The sequence below is a fragment of the Equus asinus genome, chromosome 10, assembly GCF_041296235.1.
Source record: "Equus asinus isolate D_3611 breed Donkey chromosome 10, EquAss-T2T_v2, whole genome shotgun sequence".
In the NCBI taxonomy this organism is placed as follows: domain Eukaryota; kingdom Metazoa; phylum Chordata; class Mammalia; order Perissodactyla; family Equidae; genus Equus; species Equus asinus.
Window position 1 is genome coordinate 52,323,980 of NC_091799.1, and position 20,809 is coordinate 52,344,788.

General features: G+C 51.3%; 1 pseudogene; it reads left to right on the forward strand.

Moving 5' to 3' along the window:
* The first annotated feature begins 676 nt into the window (after positions 1-676).
* LOC139046386 (cytochrome P450 4F11-like) lies at positions 677-20,434 on the forward strand (annotated as a pseudogene).
* Positions 20,435-20,809: the final 375 nt, after the last annotated feature.

The following is a 20,809-nucleotide window of genomic DNA, read 5'->3' on the forward strand; positions in this document are numbered from 1 at the left end:
TGTCTGCACCCGGTGCTTTCATGGCCCCCTGCAGCCTCACCTCCCACTCCTCCACATGCCCTCGCCTGACGGGACTCCTTACCCAAGAGTCTGGCGTGGGTGATCCCCACGAGGCTGGTGTCTTTGTTCCTGCTCCCAGCACTCATGTCTCAACCCAGGCCCTGGGCTGCCTGGAGGAAGGTCTTGAACTCCTGCCAGGCTGTGCTGTCCTGGGGCCAGAGGCTTCCTGTCTCTGAGCTTCCTGCTTCTGCACCAAGAAACAGTGCATGACGCCCTCCTGGCCCCTCAAGTGGACAAGAGCCCAGGAGATGTGTGAGGACAAGGCTTGGCCTGGCCTTGCTCACCTGGCACCTGAACTCCCAATTGCAACTTTTCACCTCCCACACCCTGGACTGGGAAGGCCAGGGGCAGCTGTAAACTTGGGGCCCAGAGTCACCTTTGCCCGCCCCGCAACTTGCCCACTCCACCCCACAAGGAAGGTGCTGAGTCCTGAGGATCCAGCATCCACACTGTGTGACCCTGAGCTGGTTCATAGGCCTCTCTTGACAACACTGGCTCCCCTCCCCCACCTCCCTCTGGGCCTCCTGCCAGGTGGGGAGGAGGTAAGCAGACAGATGGAGATAGGCTGGCCCAGCCTGGCTCTGCCAGCCTCCCCAGGTCAGGGTCCAGGGGCTGAGACTTCCCAGGAGCAGGGGAGAGAAGGCTGTGTGCAGCTGCAGACAGGAGGTGCTGGCTGGGGTCCAGGGAAGGAGGCGCCGACTTGGAGTGGGGAGGGCACTGCCCATGGCAGGCATGGCTCCAGGGAGCAAGCAGACCTGGACTTCCTGTAACTGGAGCCTCTGGCGGCCTCCCACTGATTCCCTTTGGGCCTTTCCTCCTTTGTCTCTCTTCCTCTTTATCTCTTCTCCTCTGTCTGTCTCTGTGTCTCTGTCTGTCTGTCTTTCTGTCTCTTTCTTCCTTCCCTCTGGATTTCCATGGACCCCCTCCCCTCTCTGAGCCCTTCTCTGAGCCCTCCCTGCCCTGGCCCCAGCCCTCACCATTCCTGCCCCTCCCTGTCCTGTCCCTCACACCCTTGGTCCTTGCCCTCTTTGTCAGCTGTCTGTCTCTGCCTGGAGCTCACCAATAATTTTCTTTTCCTGGGCCCCAGGAGCTCGCCCTCCACTCTGTGTGCCCTGCAGGATGCCGTGGCTGAGCCTGTCCTGGCTGGGGCTCGGGCCCCTGGCAGCCTCCCCGTGGCTGCTCCTGCTGCTGGTCGGGGCCTCCTGGCTTCTGGCCCGCATCCTGGCCTGGACCTACACCTTCTATGACAACTGCTGCCGCCTGCGATGCTTCCCGCAGCCCCCCAAACGGAACTGGTTGTGGGGTCACCTAGGCCTGGTGAGTGTGGCAGCAGGAGGGGTCTGGGGCATCAGGGTGGATGTCCTGAGGGATCGGGAATGGGTCTCAGGGTTGGGCTGGGGTCTAGGAGAGCAGAAGTGAGAGGGAGGCCCAGGCAGCCCCTCCTTGCTCACTCACTCGTTCCTCTGCTCTGCCATCCCACGCCTTTCCCATGTCCTTGTGCCCCACCCCAAGCCTGCTCTGGATCCATCAGCACAGCACTGAGGGGCTCCCACGTCCTTGTCCCCAACACCAAGCCTGCTCTGGATCCATTGCCACAGCTCTGAGGGGCTCACAGCACAGGCTGCACAGAGCGAGAACCCCTGGCATTCCTAGTCTCCACCGCTGAGCTTAAGATGGCCTTGGGGGCCCTGTCCAGGGTCGGCTCTGCCTGGCCCGTTTCCTTGAGTCTGCTCACGCTGGGCTGCAGTTTCCCCACAGGAATGAGCTATGGCCTCCCCACCCCACCCACCGGGCACAGCTCCCCACCCCTTCCTGGGACCCCTTCCTCTCATCTGACTCTTCCCGCCAAGATGTCCCATTGGACCCCGTTGTCCAACCTGGAGGAACTAGGCCACTCACTTCCCTTTCAGAGGCCTGTTCCACTGCCTGCCCACACCCAGACCTTCAGCTTTCACTTGGCCCTGCTCATGCTTAATTAAACATTAATTGTCCAAGTACTTGTTATCTATCTCTCCACCTCTATGGCAGCTCTGGGAGCAGACATGGCAGGGTCAGCCCAGGGGCGGGTGGACAGCGGGCACTCACAGGAAGTGTTGATGACCTGGGTGGAGAACATGCCTTCGCCCCTTTCCATCACGGCCACAGAGCTGACCACCCGCTCCTCCCATCCCCTGGACCAACTGAGGGATGAGCACAGCTTTCCTTTCCTTCCCGGGGCAAGAGCCTCAGCTCGGGGGAGCACTTCCTGTGATTTTACTGTTCTCGTGACAAAGTTCAGAATGGGGATGTTCCAAAGCTCATCGTGAGGCATTCCTGGGATTCTGTGTCTTGGGATGTTCTCTGGGCCCCGGGGGCAGGGGGAATGCTGTGATTCCTGCTTTTCTGCCTCCTGCTCTGAGGGCTCAGCTGTGGGGGCTGGTCATGGACACTCTTCCCACCTCCAGCCCCTCTCGCTGTGTTACCTTGGCTGAGTGACTGTTCCTCTCTGGGTCAATTCATTGAAGTGCTTTGAGTGTTTGTCTCAGCACCCATGGGAGCAGGGAGGGGTCAGAGGTGAAAAGTTCAACTGCCTGGAGCATCAGGGGTATTTGTCAGGCTTGGGAATCCTGAAGGACTCAAGAGGACACTTTACCAGGAGCCAACTCTCCACTAGTTCCCATTTTAGAGGATACGGTCTCAGTTTTTTCACTTGTAAAACGCACTATTTATGTGTGTGTCCACCGTTCAAAAGAGACAGTCAGGAGGCAAGGTGAGAAACAGAGACAGACAGGACCCACTGTGAGAGACAGAGAGACAGACAGGACGCACTGTGAGAGACAGAGGGGCAGATAGGACGCACTATGAGAGATAGAAAGAGACATGATGCACTATGAGAGATAGGGAGACAGACAGGATGCACTGTGAGAGATAGAGGGACAGACAGGACACACCGTGAGAGATAGAAAGAGACATGATGCACTGTGAGAGCTAGAGAGACAGACAGGACACACTGTGAGAGACAGAAGGGCAGATATGACACACTGTGAGAAATAGAGGGACAGACAGGACGCACAGTGAGAGATAGAGAGACAGACAGGATGCACAGTGAGAGATGGAGAGACAGACAGGATGCTCTGTGAGAGATAGTGGGACAGGCGCGAAGCTGTGTGCACAGAGCCTGGCCATCAGAAGAGGTGGGAGATGCCCTCTGATTGATGCGCAGAGTTTACGTGTGTTCTCTGGGGTCTGCCTGGCCTGCTACATCCTTTGTCTGCAAACCCATCACCACTGGGGCAACCAGAGACCCCCTAGACATGTCAGGACTTTAAAAGGATGTGAGAATGAGCCCCTGGGTCTTCCTGAGTCCACCCTCCTGCCCACAAACCTCCCCCTTGAGCACCTCCCCCTGTGGGCGCCCCGGGGCTGCAATCACTCCCAGGATGAGGGAAATCCGTCTTCTGGAGCCAAGGTCAGACTCTGTGTGCAGAGCGTGTCTTCTCCCTGTGCCCTGGGTTGCACCCTTGGGACTTGGAGAGGCCTAGGGACCCTCCTGCCCTGAGAGGAAAGAAGCAGGAGGAAGCAGGGATTCCACCATCCCTGCAGAATCTGGACACAGCAGAGGCGGCAGGGGGACGGGCTGTGGCTGCTTCTGGAGAGTGACGGCCCCTCCTTGCTTGCAGGTCACCCGCACTGAGCAAGGCATGAGAGTCATAACTCACTGGTGGCCAACTACCCCCAGGGGTTTGTGACCCGGCTGGGCCCCGTCATGCCCATTGTCTTTCTCTGCCACCCCGACATGATCCGGAATGTCCTCAGCGCCTCAGGTACCCATGCAGAGCTTGTGGTGGTGGTGCCGTGGCACAACTGAGGGCTTCCAGCTGCTCCCTCCAAGCTTCTGTGCAGCCCCTGCAGGACCCCAGCCCTCTGCCCCTCTGCCACTCAGTCAGCTTCCTCTTTCCTTCCTGTTTTCACCAACCTGCATCTCACCGATCCTCCCTCCACTGCTGTTTGCCCCCTGCCCTGCTGTCCTGGGCACCCCTGGGTCCCCAAGAGTCCTGAATCCAAGGCCTTGTTCTACGGGAATCCCCACTCGTAGAGGACAGGTCTAGGCAGAGAGATTCTCCGATCTCAAGTGGTGAGGAATGGGCCAGAGGGAGATGAGTGAGGCAGCCCAGAGGAGAAGCAAGGTCTCTGCTGGGCCAGGCTGGAAGGCTTCCTGGAGCAGGGGTTTCTGTAACTGGGTCTGAAACAATGAGCAGAAATTTTCTAAAGCAGAGGGCAGAGGGGTGCAGTGGGCAAGATAGCATCTGAGGCCCCCTGCCAGGCCTGGCCTCAGCCCCACCCACCCCCAGGCCAGAGCTTGAGGGTTTGAGGCTGGAGCGGGATCTGGGCTGCTATTTTCATGACGCCCACCTTTGATGGGTTGATTCCTTCTACTCCCTCCTGTGGCTTGTCCTCTTCAAGCTCATGGCCCTCCTGCTCCAGGCCCCAGGAATCACTCCAAGCAGACCCCACCCCAGCCAGGCTCCCTTCTGCTGCCCCACTGCCTTTCTCACTTCCAGACGGACCAGGCTGAACAGGGGAACAGGCAGCAGCCGACAGGGACCTTGGCTCCAACACCAAAATGCTGGGTGACTCTAGGCAGGTCCCCAGCTCTCTCTGGCTGCCAGGGTCTCTTTCAGCTGTGAGTGGTGGAATGTCTACCCTGTATGGTCTAAGCAAAGAAAGGGAGTTGACTGACTGTTCAGGCCAAGGATCTTGTCTTCAGGCATGGCTGGATCCAGGTCTCAGACAGTGTCATCAGGAGTCGGTCTTCGTCTGTTAGTTCCATGTCCCTTTGTGATGGCTTCACTCTCATGCTGGTCAAGATGAGTCCCAGAAGCTCAGCTCCCATGGAAACACAAGCTTATTCCAAACAGTTCCAGGAAGAGCTGCAGGACTCACTTTAGTTTGCCTGCTTAGGTCACAGGACCAGTTCCTCATACAGTCACTCTGACTCCGATTGCCCGGATCGGCAGGCATAGGGTTCTCAGAGCTATTGTTCTGGGGTTCAAGGCAGTTCGATGGGTTAGAACTCAGGCCCTGGATTCAGACAGACCTGGGCTCAGGTCTCAGGCCCACCACTTACGACCTGGAAGGCTGTGGGCAAGTGACTTCATATTGTTCAGAGCCTCAGTCTCCTTATCTGGAAAATGGGGATAGGAGAGAAGTCAGGTGAGCATGGATTTGGGATTCAAATGGGGAAGTACCCTCTGTGTCCCTGTAACTGAGGGACCTCAGTTGTCATGTATGGAAGGTGTGGGGAGGGACCCCCAGAGGAGGATGAGCCACTGGGTGGGATTCACGGGGCTCAGGTCTGGGTCTCTGCCCTGCAGGTCCTTCCCTCTGGCCACCTGGAAGGGTGGTTCAGTTCCTCTTTGTTCCTCTCCAGATTCGGAGCTCGGAGGAAGGTCTCCTGTACACAGTGCCTGGCAAGGACCTATGGGGACGTGTGCTTCTGGTGGGTGGGGCCCTGGCATGTGGTCATCTGCATCTTCCACCCCACCTGCATCAAGCCGGTGCTCTTTGCTCCAGGTAGACACCCTGCTGACCACAGCTTGCCTGCTGCTGAGGTCTCTGTGCTGCCTTCAGCTGGGCAGGTGACCCGGTGCAGACAGGAGGGGCCGTGGTGGAGAAGACACTACCTCTGTCTTACCTGGATCCCCACTTGCCTGACCCCTGGTTGTGTCTGCTCACGCCGAGGCTGTGTCTGTGTGATGTCTGCTGTATGGCCATGTCTAGTCACATTTGCGTTTCCACCTGGGTCCTAGTAACAGCTGGTGCATGTTACACTTGGTTATGGCTGCTGGTGCATGTTACACTTTGTTACGGCTGGTGTATGTTACACTTGGTTACACAGTTACAGCTGGTCTATGTTACACTTGATTATACCTGGTATGTGTTACACTTGGTCACAGCTGATCTGCCCTACACTTGGTTCCACCTGGTGTATGTTACACTTGGTTATGGCTGGTATATGTTACAATTTGTTTACAGTGGGTATATGTTTACTTCTTGGATCAAATGGTGATGGTCTCAGTCATGTCTGGGGCTCGGCTGTGGCCAAGGACATTCGAGGTGTGTTGGAGTCTGTCTGGTCTTGTCTGTTGCCACCTGAGATTGTCTGGTTCTCCTGCTGGTCAGGTCTGGGCCACATTTGGGGTTTGTCTGAGGTCTGGGACCTCGGTCCTTCTGAGAAATGCCTGAGACCTTGTATGAGTCTTGTCTGAGGCAGGTCTTAGCATATTTCTGGGTCATGTCTGGTCCACATGTGTAACATTAATGGGACTGCATTTCAGTCCTATCTGTGAGACACGCCGAGGTTATCTTCAGGTCCATGTCAGAGCACGTTGTATGATGTGAGGGTGTGTCATGCATTTTGTTTCATGTCAGGACATGTTAGTGCATGGTGGGGCCATGTCAGATGTCCCAGGAGATCTGAGAGAGTGTTGGGCAGACACAGTGTCCTAGGTCCCTGTAAAGGCATTTTGTAGAGTGCTGGGCTGTGCTCGGGTGTTTAGAACATGTTGGACCCCGTAGGAGCCATGCCGAGCCATGCTGGGGCGTGTTGTGCCATGTTGGGGTGCATCTAAGTACGTAGGGGTGTGTCTGTGGGCTCTGCCTTTGCTCTACTATGTGCTGCAGCCAAGTCTTGGCCCCCTTTGCCTCGCCGCTCCTCCCAGCTTTGTCTGCCCTTGCCCCACTCCTGCTATGCTGCTCCTGGAGGGTGAGTGCAGACCCCTGGCTGAGGCTCCAGCTTGCCTCAAAAGTCCCTCCCCTCCCCCTCTCCAAGGCCACTGATGGCTTATCTCTCATGTCAGCTGCCATCGCACCCAAAGACATGATCTTCTCCAGATTCCTGAAGTCCTGGCTGGGTGAGTAACTGCGTGTGAGGGGATTGGGGACAACCTTGGGGGGCAGGGGAAGGCCCTCCCTTGCTCACTCTCTGTGGCTGCCCCTACCAGGGGATGGGCTCCTGCTGAGTGGCGATTACAAGTGGAGCAGGCACCGCCGCATGCTGACACCCTCCTTCCACTTCAACATCCTGAAGTCCTACGTGAGGATTTTCAATGACAGTGTGAACATCATGCATGTGAGTCTCTTGAACCCAAGCTCCTACCTGGAGCTTCGGGGGCAATGGGCGCTCAGAGACATCTTGTCTGGAATTCTGGCTCTTCTGGGTAGCTTTGGGGCCATTGCTTCTCCTTTCTGAGCCTCGGTTTCCTCAGCTGTAAACTGGGGATAATGATCCTCACTTTGCAGGGTGGTCAACATGACGTAATAGACTCATGTCCCTGGCACATAGTAGGTGCTCATGTGCTAGTTTCTATGTTTCCCTCTCAGAAGCCTTGGAATCCTGAGACACTGTTGACGATAGTGATGAATATTGCATGTTGAGTCCTGAATATGGAGTAACAAACCACTTTTCAAGATATGAGGTTTCATTATTGCTAACAAGTCTATGAGTCAGTGAGCTTGTTCTTCTGGATGTGGATGGGGTCACTCACATATCTGTGATCAGCTGTGGGTCAGGTGCTTTGCTGTTCTGAGCTGAGTCCTCTCATGTGTTTGGGGCTTGGTTGGCTGCAGGTTGGTCTAGGATGCTCTCAGCTGGGACAATCCTCTCATGTGGTTCCCTCCCTCCCGAAGGCATTTCAGGCTGTTCACACAGCAGAGGCCAGGTTCCGAGAGGCTGAGAGGAAGCTGCAATGCCTCTTGAGACCTAGGTTTAGGATGATCACTCGTCATTTTTACCACATTGGCCAAAGCAAGTCCAAAGGCCAGCCCAGAATGAAAGGGTGGTGAAATGGGCTCCTCCTGCTCATGGAAGTTTCTAGGCACTTTGCAAAGGGTGGTTGTAGGGAGGTGAAGCATTGGAGGTGGGGGTTTTGTGAAGTGCCTGGGACTTTTCCATACTTGCAAGCTGACAAGTAAGCTCGTTACTGTTTTGTGGATCCTGCCAGAAGACACGAGACTCCTGAATCACAGACAAAGGACAGTTTACTCTTACTTTACAACTCATGGCTCAGCAAGTGGCATGTGCCTATTGTTAGTTTGCACTCTTTCTCCAAATCACAAAATCCCATGAGGATGGCACAGGTGGGCTTCCATGGATGCCTGCTCATGCAGTAGGTTTTAATGCACAAGAGGAGTACTAGATTTAGGGACAGTGTGAGTTTCATAGCAATTGGAAGCAAGCCTGATATTTGCCCAGGGGGAGACATTTCCTCTTCCCTCCACATTGTTTGCTGCAAACACAACTCTGAGAAATGGTCCAGGTAAAGAACATCAGGGCCTTGTGTTTTTGGCATACCCAGCAAGAATGTGCAGGGTGCTCAGGGCCCATGGAGGACTACCGCTACCAACATAGGGGACAGTCTCCTAGACAATTTATAACAATAAGATGATGAAAGCTAGCATTTATTGACCACATTCTATATGCCAGAGGTTACATGGCAATTCCATGATGTGTGCTGTCTAATTTAATTTTCACGGCCCTATGAGGTGGAGATTCTTTTTCCCCATTGCAGATGGTGAAACTGAGGCTGAGAGAGGTTAGGGAGTTGCTCGAGTTCACACAGACGGCAAGTGAGCTAACAAGTGGAGCTGGGATTCCAACCTGGTTTGTCTGACAACAAAGCATGTTATCAGACCTGTCACTGAGGATTTGACAAGTGGAGCCCAGAGGAAGGCAGTGAGCTGGCCAAGGGCACACAGAGTGTAGCAGGCAGAGCCAGGACTGGAACACAGGTCTCCTGACCCCCAGCTGTGGGGTCTTCATGTCCTCACAGTAACAGTGTCTACTAGCACTCATGCCTGGTCCTCCAGGGGACAGGTGCCTGGGGCCAAGAGGCCGGGTCAGGGGAGCCCATCCTGGTGTTTGGTTGGGGCGGGGCTCAGGGGAGGCCAGTCCCAGCCCCGGCTCTGCCCCTTCTGTGTCCAGGCCAAGTGGAAGCGCCTGGCCTCAGAGGGCAGTGCCCATCTGGACATGTTTGAGCACATCAGCCTCATGACCCTCGACAGTCTGCAGAAATGTGTCTTCAGTTTCGACAGCAACTGCGAGGAGTGAGTCCTTGCCCAGGACCTGGGAACATGGGCCATAGAGGCAAGAGAATAGATGGAGGGAGGACTGACCCCGACAATCAGAAGGGCCTTCCTGGGTGAGAAGGGTCCAAGCTGGACACCAAAGTGCAGGAAAGGGAAAAAACAGAGAGCAATCCTTTTGGGTAGGTAGAAATGTTTGATACAGGACTGGAGGCTAGGATGAGCAGAGCGTGTGCAACAATGAGGAGATGCCTGGGAAGCGAGGTTGGAGGTGTAGGCTGGGGTAGATCTTAATGACATTCAAAAGCCAAGCAAACGGCTATGAACTTGATCCTGAGGTTTCCAGGGAGCCATGGAAGGTGTTTGAGCTGATGAGGGTCATGGTCAAAGCTGAGCTTGAAGGTCTGACTCTAGAGAAGACAGACTGTCATGTAGACACATGTGGTGTTGACACTGGATGCATGGACACTCAGGAGGGTCTAGGTCCATTGTCAGTTGGGAGAGGACAAGGTCTGAGCTGTGTGGACGGTTTTGGAAGGAGAAGGGGCAGATACTGGTAGGAGAGAGAGGAGAGAAGCGTGATGTCTCAGCTGTGCCTTGGGCACCTGGCACATGGAGGCAGCTCACAGAGACTAGGAAGCAGGGAGAGAAGAAAGACTGCAGATCCATGTCTCCTGAATCATCCCCACCATCCATCTGTGGGGCCATCTGTTCCAGGAGACTCAGTTTCCCCATGGGTGGTAGGGCCTGGTTTCTGGTGAGAGGTGCTTCCTGGGCTTCAGGTGAGCTAAGTCGTTGCCTCTCTTCATGCCCGCATCCTGCAGGAAGTCTAGTGAATATATTTCTTCCATCTTGGAGCCCAGTGCCCTTGTGACAAAGTGGAATGTGCAGATCTTCCTGTATGGACTCCCTGTACCACCTCACCCCTGACAGACGGTGCTTCCGTAGGGCCTGTCGCCTGGTACACGACTTCACAGATGCCATCATCCAGGAGTGGCACTGCACCCTCCCCGATCAGGGTCTTGATGACCTCCTCAAGACCAAAGCTAAGGTCAAGACTTTGGACTTCATCAATGTGCTCCTGCTGGCCAAGGTGGGCTTCTCTGGGATCTGAATTCAAGAGGGATGATAGACCTTGATTTCAAATGTCAGATAGGTGAACTTGGACTTGATCCAGAGGGCAGTGAGGAGGCATGGAAGGTGCTTGAGGAAGGGAGGGATGGGTCAGGAGTATGTTTTAGAGATGACTGTGTGGAATGCAGGCTCCGGGGGACTGCTGAGTCTGAAACTGATGCTGGGCAGGGCCTGGGACTTTACTTAATACATTAGTCATATATAGATAGACATATAACTAACTTATTAAGTCTAATATACATATATTAGACTACACATATATATACCTCAGAAGCCTGGGTCAGAGCAGCCCACGAATTGCTCACAGCAGTAACAGTAGCCAGAGCAGAAGTGTGGCTCTGGTTCCCCATTCCCAAGTTCCTCTGAGGGTGACGTGATGCTTTTGCCTGTGCGTGCCACCATGCTTGCATCATGAGAGAGGTGTCCCCACAGTATGAACCTTGGAACTTACGAGGGCTGACTCATCTGTCCTTTCTTCCTTATGGTGAGAGAGACAAGGAGAGGAGGAGAAACAGGATGTTCTGGAATAGAAGCAGATCTTCAGTGAGAAGGCAAATTTTGTAGGTTCTGTAGAGTTATCTCCAGGGGAGATAAGGAATCTCCCAGAATGTGAGCAAATGGCTCTGGAGCGATGGTCAATCTCTAAATTCCAAGGCAAGTTGCCAGTCAATCATCCTGCAGCCTGGGTTGCCAATAAATTTTTCTCAGAAAGCCCTCATCACATAGGACAATGGAAATGTTCATGGATCATCGATTTGCCCCACCAGGGACAAGAGAGGAGGCGAGGATGCCAAGGAGGAGGCCTGCAGGGTAGGGCCTCTGGGGATAGGGACCAAGGGAGGTCCAGGAGTGCAGGGTTGGCTTGGGGTCCTGGGTGGATGATGGAGCTTCAGAGATTGCCTCAGGGCCCCTAGGAACTGGTGATGTGGGGGGTCTTGCTTTCTCTCCAGGATGAAGACAGGAAGGAACTGTCAGATGAGGACATCCGAGCTGAAGCTGAAAGCTTTATGTTTGCAGGTGAGAATACAGAAGGGGAAGGGGTCTCTCTATTCCAGGGATTTGGTTGGTGGACCCGGGACCAGCCCATAGTCCCCCATCCTCCCTGAGGGCATTAATCAGGGTGCTGAAGCCGCCCAGAGACCCAAAGCTGTCTGGCTGCCTCTCAGGACATGACACCACAGCCAGCGGCCTCTCCTGGGTCCTGTACAACCTCGCGAGGCACCCAGAGCACCAGGAGTGCTGCCGGCATGAGGTGCGAGAGCTCCTGAGGGACCACGAGCCTAAAGAGATTGAGTGGTGAGTGCAGGTGCACATGGTCTGTTCCTGAAACCCTCTCCTTGGCTCTGCTCCCCAGCTGGGAATGGGAAGGTCTTATCGTCCATTCTGTGATTTTTGCTTAGTGGGAATAGGAGCAGAGCCCAGAGGTGGGGTCAGGTACCCAACGCGGGTCGTTAAGGACAGGGAAAAGCCTTCTGAGTAGAAGATCTGGGTGGCTGAGTGAACTAGTGACAATGTGTGAGGGCAGATCATGCCCCTCAGGACATGTTCAGAGAGTGAACCTCCTTTCTGCTCCCTTACTTTTCTGTCTGAAACCACATTCTTTCAAACATCTGCACCGCCTGGATGTTTGCTGGGCTCCTAACTCCTATCATATTGTTCAGTCCAGGGTTCACAGGGGACACCTGAGGATTGAAGTCACTCAACTCTTGCCCACGAACACCTCCACCTTCATCCATCCAGTCCCCTTTTGGCAAACACTGCCACACTGCCTGCCCATCCCCAATTCTGTGCCATCCCCAACTCTTCCCAGCCGTATCCTGTGTCCTGGAGACCTGGGAAGCACCCAGGCCTGGCCTGTGCCTTCCAGGAGCTCCCAGCCTGGAGGGGGATCGTCCCAGGTCAGGACACTCCCAGTCCACATGGGCAGGGCCTGTGTTCAGAGCAGGACAGGCAAGACTGAGGGTGGAGAGAGTTCTCAGCTGAGACCTTGAATGCTGATCAGTAGACATTTGGGTGTAGTTGTGTGCGGTTCTGTCAAGAAGATAGTGTGGGCAAAAGTGATGGGGAGGGGAAGGGCACAGGGAGAGGGGGAGGGAAGGTAGCAGAGAGGGAAAGATAAAGAGAGACAAAGAGGAGGAGAGAGGGATAGAAGGGAGGAGGGGGAAGGAGAGAGAGAGAAAGGAGAGGGAAGGAGGGAGCAAGAGAGGGAGAGAGAGAGTGGGGGATGGAGGGACAAAGGAAGGGAAGGAGACGGGAAGGGCGGGAGAAAGAGCGAGAGAGACTAACTCATGGTGAGATGAGGCTGGGAGATGGCAGGAGAGGCTGGTTGTGGAAGACTTTAGTGAAATGTTAAGGGCTCCATTTTTAACTCAAAGGCAATGGGGAACCAAGGAAAGTGTTTGAGCAGGAGGAGGACAGGTGAGATCTGGGTAGCAGAGAGAGATTTCCAGGGCTAGGGGGGCCTACTGGAGAGGACAAGCTGTAGGATCGGGCTCAGGGAGGAGATCCGAGGCCTGAGCCAGGCCAGGGGCTGGGGGATGGTGAGGAGACGTTGGACTGGACAGGCGTTTTGGAGGAAGTGTTCACTCCAAGTCCTGCTCAGCACAGCGGTCCTGTGAGGTAGGGAAATACTTTTATTCTTTTTAATCCAAGACTTAACCAAAATTATGCACTTGGTAGAAAAGAAGAGTGCAAAAGAGTTTATAATAAAAATTAACTTCCTTCTTAATCCACACCCCAGCAACAACTCCTGTCAAGGATTTCCTGTACCTCCTTTTAGAAGACATCTATCCTTATATCCACGTTTATATGATTCCTCTCTTTCTGTCTCTGTCCAGGTGGGAGTTCAGGACTGCACATTGAAAGTGTAACTTTGAACTCTCTACGTTTTTACAAAAAATGAGTTTTGGAAAAGTAGTTTTGAATGAGATAAACGATGATGAGAACAAGTTCTTATGGCACTAAGCGAGACATTACAGGGAAGACTAGTGTTATCCTTGACACCGTAAGTTTGGTTAACATCCATCACTACACACAGTTATAAACTTTTCTTTCTTGTGATGAGAACTTTCAAGATCTACTCTCTCAGTAGCTTTCAAATATGTAATACAGTATTGTTAACTAAACTCACGTGTTGCACCTTACATCTATTTGGGTACTTTTGGCTAATTTTCACAAAGTCAAATTTGTCAGAATTTTCTTTTGCAGCCATTCCCTCCATGCGTACCCTAGGGTTCTGTGGGCTTCCTTTACCAGATGTGAAGTTTTCGCTTATTCACGTGTCTGTCTCTGAGCTCTCTATTCTGTTCCATGGGTCTATTTTCCCATCATTGAAGAGGTGCCACACTGTTTTTTTCAGTACTGCCTGTTTGTGATAGGTCTTAATATCTGGTAGAGTTCCTTCTCTTTCATCTTTCAATTTTAAATTGACCCAGCTCTTCATGACCTTTTATTCTTCCAGAAGAAAACTTTTAGAGTAAGTTTACCAAGTTTCTGAAAAGGTCAGGTGGATTTTCATTTGAATTGGATATACTCTGCTGGTTGACGTGAATGTATGATTGGCCTGTGGAAAACGGATTATTGCACAATATTAACACACACTATCCCAGAGTGTGGAATGGATATCCATTTCTGGATATTCAAAATATCTTTAGTCACCTAATAGAGTCGAACGTTTTTGCATAGAGATTTTTTGCATATTTTGTTAATATAACCCTTAGAATCTTTTGTTGCTACAGTGAATCATATCTTCTATTTGGACTGAAAGAAGTTTATAAATTCATTTGGAATATAAAGATTTCACTTTCATCGCTGTTTAATTCAGATTTTATATTATTATTATTATTATTATCATCTTTTCTTTTATCTTTTCTAACTGGTTGTTATTTCTACATAGAAAAGCCAATCATTTATGTAAATAAATTTTGTGCCTACTGAACAGAGTAAATGCCAAATAGCGAGTCTTGTGTCAGTAGGAAAAATCACGATCATTTAATTAAAGCTCTTGGAACAACTGGGAAGCTACCTGGAAAACAGTTAATTCAACCTGCTTCTCACATCTCATAACAAGATAAGATACAGATGAATCAAAGATTGAAAATAAACAATAAAAGAGTCTAAAAGCTCTAGAGGAAACCATGGAAAATTATTTTATAGTTCCAGGGTGGGGCAGGTGCTATTTTTTATTTCTGGTGAGTGAGATCCGCTCTGAGCTAGCATCTCTTGCCAATCTTCCTCTTTTTTTGCTTGAGGAAGATTTGCCCTGAGATAACCTCTGTGCCAGTCTTCATCTATTTTGTATGTGGCGTGCTGCCACAGCATGGCTTGACAAGTAGTCTAGGTCCCCACCAGGGATCCTGGCCTCCGTCCCGGGGCTGCCAAAGTAGAGGAGGCTGGACTTAACTGCTATGCCCTGGGGCTGGCCCAGGAAGGCCGTATTTTTGACACAAATCCCAGGAGACAGACACGAAGAGATTGATATATTGTTAAATGAAAAAGATACAGAGCAGTGTATAATATATAGTATGCTACTATATAATTATCTTTAACTTTTTATTGAGATTATGATAGTTTACAACCTGACTATGTAATTTTTTTTAAAGATTTTTTATTTTTTCCTTTTTTCTCCTCAAAGCCCCCCAGTACATAGTTGTATATTCTCGTTGTGTGTTCTTCTAGTTGTGGTATGTGGGACACTGCCTCAGCGTGGTCTGACGAGCAGTGCCATGTCCGCGCCCAGGATTTGAACCAACGAAACACTGGGCCACCTGCAGTGGAGCGTGCAAACTTAACCACTCGGCCACGGGGCCAGCCCCTCGACTATGTAATTTTTTAAGATGCAAAAATCGCAACTCTAGAAGGATACATAAAAAAATAATCTCAGCAAACTGTAAGGAGTGTAATGAGTGGTGTTGGGCCATAGGGACGGTATGTTGTAGTTTTCCAATGTAGAACCAGTTAACTGTATCAGCTATTAAAAATTCAAATCACAGCACAACAAGAAAGGGGTTGAAGAAAAAGAATTCAGCCCCCTTACCGAATTTTCACTGTTTATAAAATTTTGTCGTGGATTCTCTTCTGTTGTCTAAGCATAAAATCACTCTCTGACAAAAATGACACAATTACCCCCACATTTCAAACTGCATTACATCCTTTTTTCCCTTGTCTAATTGCATTAGCTCGTATCTCTAGTACGATGATAAATAAGAGGAAAACATTGGATCTGCTTCTGTTGCTTCTTTCTTACTTATCTGCCTTTGATTTTGGTCTCTTGCCGTAGAGAATATTTTATTTTTATGCCAATTTGTAAACCTTTTCATGGTTGACATTTGGATGCTGTGTTTTGCTCAGAAAAGCTTTTAAAAATATCTGACTAAATTTTCTCTGTCTGGCACTGTGTAATATTGCTTTTCTTTCTTTTATTTTCAAACCACTGTATTGAGGTATGGGTAATATACAAAAAGCTGTACACATTTAATGTGCACAACTTAGTGAGTTTGGAGATGTGTGATCCATCTGGAATTTTTTTTTGTTGTAGGGAGAGAGGGTCTACCTGGGCAGGAGGAGGGCTGAGGGGTCTCTGTTTTGGCTTCCTGGGTAATTATTGGGCGGTTTCCTTAGGGACGACCTGGCCCAGTTGCCCTTCCTGACCATGAGCATCAAGGAGAGTCTGTGGTTACATCCCCCCGCCGTGAGCATTTCCCGATGCAGCACCCAGGACATTGTGCTCCCAGATGGCCGGGTCATCCCCAAAGGTGTCCTCAACGTCAAGGGGATGAGCATCTGGGCAGGAAGAGGGGCCAGTCTGCCAGGAGGGGACCTCTTCCTGACCGGCCCTTTCTCTCCCACAGGTATTATCTGCCTCATCAGTATTTTTGGCACCCACCAGAACCCATCCGTGTGGCCAGACCCTGAGGTGCTGCCTCCCCCCACCCTCATCCTTGTCTGCTCCTCTAAGGGGACCCAGGGGAGGGCGCAGGGTTCTGACCTGGCAAATCAGACATCACCTCCCCCCATCATACATACGTCTGACTCTCCAAGGCTGGCGGTCCTGGGAGACCCCACCCAGCAGCCCTGTTTTGGCCTCGCCCCCAGGTCTATGATCCCTTTCGCTTCGACCCAGAAAACACCAAGGAGAGGTCACCTCTGGCCTTTATTCCCTTCTCAGTGGGGCCCAGCTGAGGACGGCAGGCATCTGAGGTGGGGATGTGTTGATGGGGGCGGGGGTCTGGGACTGAGATCCCAACATGACTGTGAGGGCGGGAAAAGGGGAAAACTGAAGATGGGCAGAGTTCCAACTCTCCTTCCCTGCCGCCCAGGAGGTTATGGGTAATGGTCTGGGGCCTGGGGTCCGCGGTGTGCTCAGAGCCCCTGCCCCCTGTCTGTTGGTCTGAGCTCGGGCTGAAGTGTGGGCCAGGCCCAGGGGATGTGCAAGCCCTCGTGGGGGGTCCAGGCTTCTCTCTGCTTTCTGGTGGGGATGGGGTTCCCAGGACAGGTTCTGGCGCAATGGTGCGGGGATGAGGGTCCGGGCGCCGTCGAGCCCTGACTCCTGCCTGTAGGAACTGCATCAGGCAGACGTTCGCCATGACGGAGATGAAGGTGGTCCTCGCGCTCACGCTGCTGCGCTTCCGCGTCCTGCCGGCCGGGGAGGAGCCACGCCGGAAGCCGGAGCTGATCCTGCGCGCCGAGGGCGGACTGTGGCTGCGGGTGGAGCCGCTGAGCGCGGGCCCCCAGTGACCCACGGCCTCCCGACCCGGGATCCACCCCGACCCCACACCTCGCTGTGCAGATTCCCAGGAATAAATCTGTGCTGTCACCTCTGCCCCAGCCTATCGGGAGCCAGCAGGGGGCGGTGGTGGCTGCGGGGGATGGGGAGGGGCCGTGGTGGGTGGAGGCGGGGCCGGTGTCTCGGAGTCCGACACCCTGCCTGCCTCTCCCGCTGACCACAGGGCCCCACGCCGCTCAAGGGTTCTTGTAGAAACCAATGAGGGACTTCATCCTGTGCACAGTAGGGAGCTGTGGGAGGTGTCTGAGCAGGAGGGGGCCAGGGTGGAGGACGGACGTAAGGGGCACATTTGAGGCTCTGAGTCACGGAGGAGAACCTGTGCTCTGAGCACTCTGACCTCGGTTCCCTCTCCTAATATACCCAATCTTTCCTCACCTCAGAACCCTTCGCTATGTATCTGTGGTTACTGTGTTACTGTCTTGACTTGAACATGACAAGCCGGATGCTTTATAGTGTGTTGTGTTGTCTGTCCCTGTTGCAGTGTTTGCTGTTTTTGCTGGTTTTCACTCCTAGGGTCAGTGTTCTTGTGTGCCTGGTTACCACTGCCTGGATAGTGGCTGCCATATTTGAAATAATATCCGTCGAATTTGAAGGAGGCAGCTTTCTGTAAGAGGAATCCTAGGAGCCGTGCTGGGTGAGGATGAAGTTAAATGAAGTTCAAGGCTCATGGTGCCCCAGGCCACCAGGAAGATTAAAGTCAAGCCGCAGTGACACTTGCAGGCTCCTCCTCTTCCATTTGCTGTCACGCTGAGGGTGGAGCTTTGTGAGGTCTCCACCAACGTGAGGAGCGTTCCCCTCCTGGCCTCTCCCTGGGCTCTGCCTTTTCTCTCCCCACCACGAGGACATCCAAACAGGGATTCACATTTTCTTGGCTGCAGAAATGCCTCCAGGGTAATAAAATGAACATAATGTTCATTTTATCTCTGGGTTCCTGTTTTCATTTGAGTAGTGTCTTCCTATTTCTTTACTGTCTTTTCAGGTAGTTATTCATTTAAGAAACTGGGAAGGTATCCAGCTTTGAGAGTTGTTTTTAGAAACGTGAATGTTTAATCCAAGTAGCCTGGCTTTCCATTCATGGAAAACAGAAGTCTCAATTGGGATTTTAAGTGGTCGTGGTCCAGTTATGACTCCACTCTTGGATGTAGTAGGAATGGTGGTTGCCTTTAAGCATATAGATTTCCAGGCCATAAGAGCCCACAGCAGGTTAAGGGGAGGCCTGCACATCACCCAGACTCTGGACTCTGGGCTGAACGGAGGCAGCAGGTGGACTTTGGGTGTGACTCCCTTGGGATGTTGTGAGTGTGTTCCTTGTCTAGGAAGAAGGGTACACACGGGATGTTTTGGTAGTCAACAGGATGGCCTGTTCGGGGACTGCTAATTGTGTATCAGGATATGCATTTTGCTCTCTTAGAATCCTTAGTTTTTAGGTATGCGCATGGCAGGCTGTAACACAAATCATACCTGAAGGCTTTTCTTGAAGGTAGACTGGTGAAAGAACTGTACCGTGTCCCATATGGAGAAGTCAAAGACTACATAGTAATTCCGGGAACCTTCTTGAAGAAACAGCTGAGATGCTCTCCCTGTCCAGTCTTCCCCTCTCCTCCTTCCTGTTGTGTGGACCATTGAGGTGGTGACTGGAGCTCCATCTTGGGTCACAAGGACAAGACTACTCTTTGGAGTAGGTGGAGCAGACACCTCGATGCCATCAGGGTCAAATGACCCTGGATCAACCACACCCTGGAGTTGTACTACCAATGTCACAATCTCAGTCTGCTCTTTACCAGCTGTGTGGCTTGTGGAGAATTGTTTCTCTCTCTGAGCCTCAATTCCTTTCCTGTGAAGTAGTAGGCACTTTACCGCACTGCTGTGGAGATTGAATAAGCAAGCATGTGCGGCATGACTGGGTCAATATCTGGTGGGCATCAGTACTCAGTGAGGGTTACTTTCCTCCCTTTCGACCCTCTTTTTGTATCCCATCCTAAAATTTAAAATGTTTTAAAGTCTTGAAGGTTACATTTAAGTTTTGAGGAATGTGGCAACCGGCTGTTGAAGAGAAGTATGATTAGAAGATTCATTGAGTCCAAAATATCCATAGTTATGCCTGAGAAATTACAAGGGCGTTCGATGCAAAGCTGGCCTGAAGCTAGGAAGTGAAAATGGTTTTTTTACTCAGAGAAGCATGACCCGGACTTCATTTTAGTCTGGACATTCCAGGAAGTGGGGGTCACGCTGGTCTGCAATACCGAGAGGAATGTGGACCGGGTGGGAGTGAGAGTGTTTCCTTCAGCACCTGGGACAGCGGCCGCCCCAGGACTGGCTCCTGTCAGGCTGTAGCGGGTCCGGGGGTACAGGGTACAAGTCTCAGAGGCTGTCAGGAGCCCACAGATCGAGGGCCTGGACTGGTTGAGTAACAAGCACATGAAAAGTTGCTCAGCATCACAGCCACTAGGGAAATGCCAATCAATGCCACAATTGATACCACTTCACAACCACTAGGATGGCAAGAAAATAAAAAAGGGAAAATAACAAGTGTGGATGAGGATGTGGAGTGATTGGGACCCTCAGACACTGCTGGTGAGAATGTAAAATGGTGCAGCCATGAGGAAAAACCGTTTGGTGGTTCCTCTATAAATTTAACCTAGAATTACCATATGACCCACGCCCAGGTATATTCCCCAAAGAATTGAAAACAGGTGTTCAAACCAAAATTTGCACATGAAAGTCCACAGTGACACTATTCACAATTGCCAAAAGTTGGATGTTTGGGAGATAATCCGAATATCCATTAACAGATGAATGGGAAGCAAAATGTGGTTCATCCACAGGAAGGAATATTATTTGGTCATAAAAAGGAATGAAGCACCAACACAACCTACAACTTGGATGAACATTGAAAGCATGATGTTAAGTGAAATGAGCCAGACACGAAAGCTCACATATTGTACAATTTCATTTACGTGAAATGTCCAGAATAGGCAAATCCACAGAGACAGCAAGCAGATTGGTGTTTCTCAGGGGCTGGAGGGTGGGGGAATGGGGAGTGCCTGCTGATAGGGATGAGGCCCGGTTTTTGGTGATGAAAATGTCTTGGAGCTCGATAGAGGAGGTGGTTGCACAGCATCATGAATGTACTAAATGCACGGAATTGTGTGCTTAAAAGTGGCTAAAATGGTGAATTCCATGTTACGTGAATTTTACCTCCACCAAAACATGATATTTTCTCATATATATGATATATATTCGTTATATACATTTGATATACACATATATATTTGTTAATCTGCGTTTTTCATATAATAATATATTGTGAACATCTTTCTATGACATTACATTATCTTACCGTGACATAAAAATGATCATCTTGGTATTTAAAATGTTTAAGTGTTAAGTGTGAAGCCACTCTCTACTTTTTAAAATGGAATCATGTTTGAAAATAGCAAAAGTTTGCCTCACTTTGCAAGAACTCTCATCATGCCATCGTGTACATTGATGGCTTGAGATATGCTATGGATTATAGATTGTGGTGTTCTTAATCAAATAACTTTTCGTGTACAAATTTCATTTTTAGAGCACTGGATACCCAGATATTTATGTAAGATGTGGGTGTGGTCAAAGACCTTTCATAGAACGTGTATGGACTCTGCAGATACTGATGTTTTCGGTCCTATCAACAGAGGTAGACCACTGAGAAGGGAGAAGGCAATAGTTCAGCTCCCCACCACAAATGCTGATAGCAATTAACTCACTTGCTCAAGGTCACTCAGTGAG